Genomic DNA, 6,000 nt, shown 5'->3' with positions numbered 1-6,000 from the left:
ATTAATATATTAGAACTTATAATATATTAACAAATCATAAGTGTCCTTTTCTCATTTTGTCTATCGAACAGTTGGGATGTCGATGCAACCCAAATGGACCATGCCAAGCCGGGTCAAGTACATACTAAATATAGTTATGGACTTAGACACCTTATCCAACACTAACTTGTGGAACAACATCCTATATCGAACCTTCAAACGAATCACTTACTTAAGGTGAGTTAATACCCCTACAATTTAACTTTTTTCAATGTTTTTTTTTGGGGGGGGGGGGGGGGAATACAAGCAAAACACAATAGAATTGTGTTAACACTTACATGTGAAAACAAACAAACAAAGGAATTATTATGCTTATAAATATTGTTAAAAACCATTTTCAAACTCTTTTTAAACTATTTTAGATTTCTGTTTATTATCAAAATCATATTCATTTGTATATTTATGTATAATCATGCTTTAACGAACTTAGGACTATTGCTAATACATTGACTCCTGTTCCTTGTTTGGTTGTGGGCTTAGGGTAGGATCACTAATCCGACTGTCGGCTAAATCATAATTATACATGCTAAATATATACATGAATATTAAATCTCATTTTCAAAGAACATACTTAAGTCAATTGCATATGCTGGGCAAATGAGTCTTTTCTCCAAATCATTTACAGTTCAAACAAACATACTAGTAAACTATAATAGGTATAGTTTAGAGAATCAATTCATACTATTTTCTAGATCAAAGAAACAATACATGAATCAATACATACATACTATTACTTTTCATTACAAAGTACACTGCTCATTTACAAGAACAAGAAACATATACATATTATACGTAAACAAGTTAACTAGAATGTGAAATATAACTTCATGGTACTTAGCAACATTCTTGCTAAGTCATGTTTTATAACCAGAGTCTCCTGGAGGGAGAGCGTAAGTTTGTGTATAGATCTATACGGGATTGACAATCCCACACCTCGGCTGTTAGCTACAGTTGGGACCGGCAGGTCTACGGGTGACAAATGTCATATCTTTTTCGACGCCTGAAGAACGTCGTGTTTTATACTAGTCAATTTAGTATGCTTATAACCTCATTCACATTAAGCATTAACTAAACAATCCGGTTTACAAGACAAACATTTCTTCAATGGTTTTATTTTAAACAAAACTACTAAAAGATATTATCTTCCATTCCATACACACAGTGGTGTTCACACATGAACAAGGCATGCTATTTTTCTAGTAAAGATAGTTTACAAATATGGAAACATACATTTATACTATTTCAAGTACAAACATACGCTTATACTATTTCAAGTTCAAACATACATTTTACACTATTTCAAGAGAACAAAATATACAAACAGTTGGGTCTTGGGTAAAAGACTACTTTTCATTTTAAGAAGAAAATATAGGATTTTATGGAAAGTATACTAACATTTTCATGAAACAATTACAAACATTTGACACTAAATACTTATGAACTCACCAACTTAAATGTTGATACTCTCTTTCAAAATAACTTGTATTCTCAGGGAACCAGTAGACAGGTACACTAGCACAGGTTTTGAGAAGACGGAGCATGTTCAAGACTCGTCTTTTATTTTTGCTATACATTTTTGGTGTCATACAACTATACAAAGAACACACATGTATTAACTATATTATTAATGCAATGGATGTTGTTACTTGTTTTACTATTGTGCATTGTTATGATACTGTACATGACGTCCTCCACCCCCGAATGTTTCCGCCATCTCGGTTTGGGGGTGTGGCACTAAGTGACTTAAACTTATCATGGATATTTTTTTAAAGAGTCTTATCATGACCATTTTCACGAAGTCACAACTTCATAATCTCATATTTTTCTCACAATTGACCATTTTTCCATTTTGGTCAATATTTGACTAAAAGTCTAATCTTTCAAAATTCCAAGTTCTTACAATCTACCCCTTAAAGAGATTTCGTACTAGAAATATTTTCTTACTCTTTTGGTCATTCTCTTACCCAATGAACATTTCTAACGTTATTCTCTTCTTTAGCCTCTTAACCCAAAATAACAATCTATTTTCCTCTTCTTTGCATTTTCAATGCAATGGCCAATCTTTCTTCATTTATGTACTCACAATGGTTGTTAAGAGACGTCTACTACTGTATCCACCCTTATGAAATCACATTGCATACTTATCACCATTTTTCATCGTTTTGTCCTACTTTTCACAACCATGTGCATAAACTTGCCATCTTTCATTCTCTTTTCTCACAAGTATACTAACACACTTATTAACTATCTACTATTCTTAGGTAAGTTACTGGTCCACTATGCTTCCACTACGCCATTATAACTCTATAAGCGGCTACATGACTACTTTTCTTACTATTTTATAACTCTTAGTGAAGTGTTACACTTAATCACTTCGGTTTCATGCTAAAGTATTGTATCTAATTACAAGTCTCTTTCTACATAATATCTTAAAAGTTTGTGCACCAAACTTTCATATCTATCCTTTTTGTATTCCCGATACCTCAATTCTTGATCTATACATGTAAAATTCTTCCAAGTACCATGCTAATATTTTTTTCCCACCACTCGATCTTCAGGCAACTTAATGTTTCAATTGAACCATAATAAATACAATGCATGCACACTATACTTACATAGATTCAATCTCACCATTACATTCCCTGATTCACAAGTATTTTATCTCTTTCATGGTAAATTCTTCTCAATCTACCATGATATATCTTCTAATCTCAACCACTTGATCCTCAGGGCAACTTAGTGACTCCATTGAACCACGATAAGTACCATGTGTCTGCAGCACACATACACTGCATGCACATCATACTTATCCTGTTTCAATATTACTACTTCATTACTTGATTGGCAACTATCTTATATCTTTCCTCATGACCCATTTCTATACTTGTAATTTTTGGGTACTTATCTTTTTTAGCCCTCAGCTGCTCGCAAGCTAGCTGCTATGACTTTCTCACTTCTTCTTGTCTACTCTATACTTGATACATCTAAAAGATGTATTTTCACATACTTACTCTTTTCTTACATTTGGAAGTCACACGTTCCCAATGTTTCTAACTTCTCATTTCTAGATGACACATAGTCATCTCATCCTCCACTAGGATTCTACACCCACCCTTAGACTCTTTTCGCGAGTCCGCTACTGTCCCACTTCTCTATGAAACTTCTCACTCTCTTTCTAATTGTACCTTATTACACATAATGTTCAATATTTCTTCATTCTCTAATATTTACTCACAAACACATTGTCATAACACATACCTATTTGCATAATCTCATGGGTCTATCTTTTATCACACTAGGAGCTACACATTTTATTATTTATTTCTTGTAAGAATATTAACAAAGTGTCCTCTTACTCATCATAATTTATGTCTCTTACTTCTACAAAAGTGTTGACCTGTCTTCTCATGTTCCTTAGCTCTAGACACAACCATAATTGATCATTTTCTGCTATCTTTATCTTTCTCTTAAGTGTCTATCATGACAATTGTTGCATCACTTTCTTTTCATCTACATATCTGTCTTCTTTCCTCTTACAATCTATCTCTGGCTAGTTCTATCACTACAACATCTAGCAACATGGTGCAATCTCTACTATACACATCTCATACACTTCTAAATAACAATGGACTGTCTTCTCTACATGGCTACTTTCTGTGATGAAATGTCAATCGAATCTTGTACTCATCAATACACTTCTTTACTCTTTAACTCTTTCTAAGATAGGCTGTCTCTGTCTTTCTTTTCTTTATATGGGTATACAAATTCGCTTTCTCTTTCTACAATTTATGTCCCTATTTCTAACCTTATCCTTTTTATTCCTTTTTATGTCCCCGTTCTCTAATCTTCACTTTCTCTTCTTCTTTAGGACACATACTCTACATAGTGTTCATCTACTAGGACACATCAACTCTATTAAATCTTTCTTTCATGACACTACAATATCATTATCTACACATACTCTTGGGATATCTTTAACTAGAGAGCACATGCTTGTCATTTCGCAAAATGACATTTCTTTCTTTCTTCTCTAACATTCTGGACCCAAACCTTCAAGGTTGGAAAGTCTACTAATCTCTAACTCTTCAGGTTCTTTATCTTCCAATATCTTCAGCCGTGTACCTTGATCTCTTAACATGATTTATCACAAAAACCAACTCACATTCTCTTCTTCTCATCTATCTTCCACATTTTAAGACTAGGAATGGATACACCAAGCCTAATTCACTTAAACTATGGCTCTGATACCAACTGTAACAACCCATATTTTCTATACATAACATCTAAGGGAAATATTAGAGTTTTTCATACAATTACGGAATTATATACAAATTAAAACACTTTAAATCCCATGTTAAATCACAGATTTACAATAAAAATTTAACTATTGCATGAATAACAAAGAAATACATAAATAGCATCCTACTACTCTCTTCTGGTGCCACGACTACTACTACCTAAACCTGCAAAACATAAATCCCTACAACATCATACACAATGTTTCTAGTGAGTTATTCTTTCTACTTTTCTTATCTCTCTTCTTTTTCTTCTTTCGTATACTCTGCGATCTAAGTCTTTCTCTAACACATACACTACTATGTAGTCTTTTTTCATCTATCTCTTCTATCTTTCAACTCTAATATTTCTTTTTACTCTTTCTCATCTCATTGAACTATTTCTCTTCCATCTACTCTATTTCTCATACTCTTCTCTTAGCCTCTTCTTAGTCTTTTCTTATGCTCTACTCATACTCTATCCCTGTCTCTAACTCTATCTCTAATCTACTTTGTCTCTTCTCTACTCTATCTCTCCCCTGCTCTATCTCTTCGCTTTTCTACCTCTTTTCTGATCTACTATTCTCTAATGCCTCATCATTATTTTCCCATGTAGACCCAATGGGCACATCTCATACCAAACTCTAAGGGAACAACATCCCACTAACATTATCGAGCACACTCATCCGGTCTTACTCATCTCTCTTATGATCCTTCATCCATCCTTAATCTCTCTTCTTATCTTGAAACCTCTCATGGATTCCTTACTCTTAATCCCTCATGGATTATCTCTAAGTTCTTACAAATGACTCTCTTATCTCATTCCTCTCAAGCGACCTTTCTCTATCTTCTCTAACCATACATAATTTGGATTCCCGCAGGAACCATCTATCTACATCCCTAAAGGGATCATCATCTCTTTTACCTGTACGGACATAATCTCATTCATGAAGGAATCATACTCTCTGTCCCCATAGGAACCATACTCTTATTCCCAAAGGAATCTCAACCTATTTTCCCTGAAGGAAGTTCTATCTTTTGTCCCCGAAGGAACCATTTATCTTTTGTCCCTGAATGAACCATCTTTATCTACATCTTTATCTTTGTTATGTGAATCATCACATAACACTTGTCTCATGAACCATCTATCTATTTATCTCATCAAGAAATATTCTATTATTCATCTAGTACTTAATACATTAAGTACTTAATACATTAAGTACTTAATCTCTATCATTGTCTATTAACATATAGGTATTCTACACAATACCATTAATGTCTAGAGATACATATATACACTTATGATTATAGTACATATAATAATACTCTGTCTCTGTCTACACTCTCTTAGGTATCAGCAGATACCATGCTCATCATCTGCTCATGCATAGGATTATATTACATGTAATCCTAATTTTTCTTTATCAACAGTTACAAGTATTACTCGTAATACCTATATTCATTTTTTAGCCACCTATACATATTGTAGTTATACATACATGCTCAGATACATGGTCTTACATGTATAACCATATTTATATAATCTTACATAAGATTATAATCAATATAATCTTATCATGATATCCTCTATGTCATGCTCAGGTATATGACTCTTTACATACAAACATACATATATACATGCATTAAATGTATAACATAATTTAAAGAGGAAGAGTGAGAGCTATAA

This window comes from Lactuca virosa, chromosome 2 (genome assembly GCF_052849685.1).
Source record: "Lactuca virosa cultivar CGN04683 chromosome 2, Lactuca_virosa_CGN04683_v6, whole genome shotgun sequence".
Classification (NCBI taxonomy): domain Eukaryota; kingdom Viridiplantae; phylum Streptophyta; class Magnoliopsida; order Asterales; family Asteraceae; genus Lactuca; species Lactuca virosa.
The sequence above is the reverse complement of the archived record's forward strand: the minus strand, read 5'-3'. Positions refer to the sequence as shown.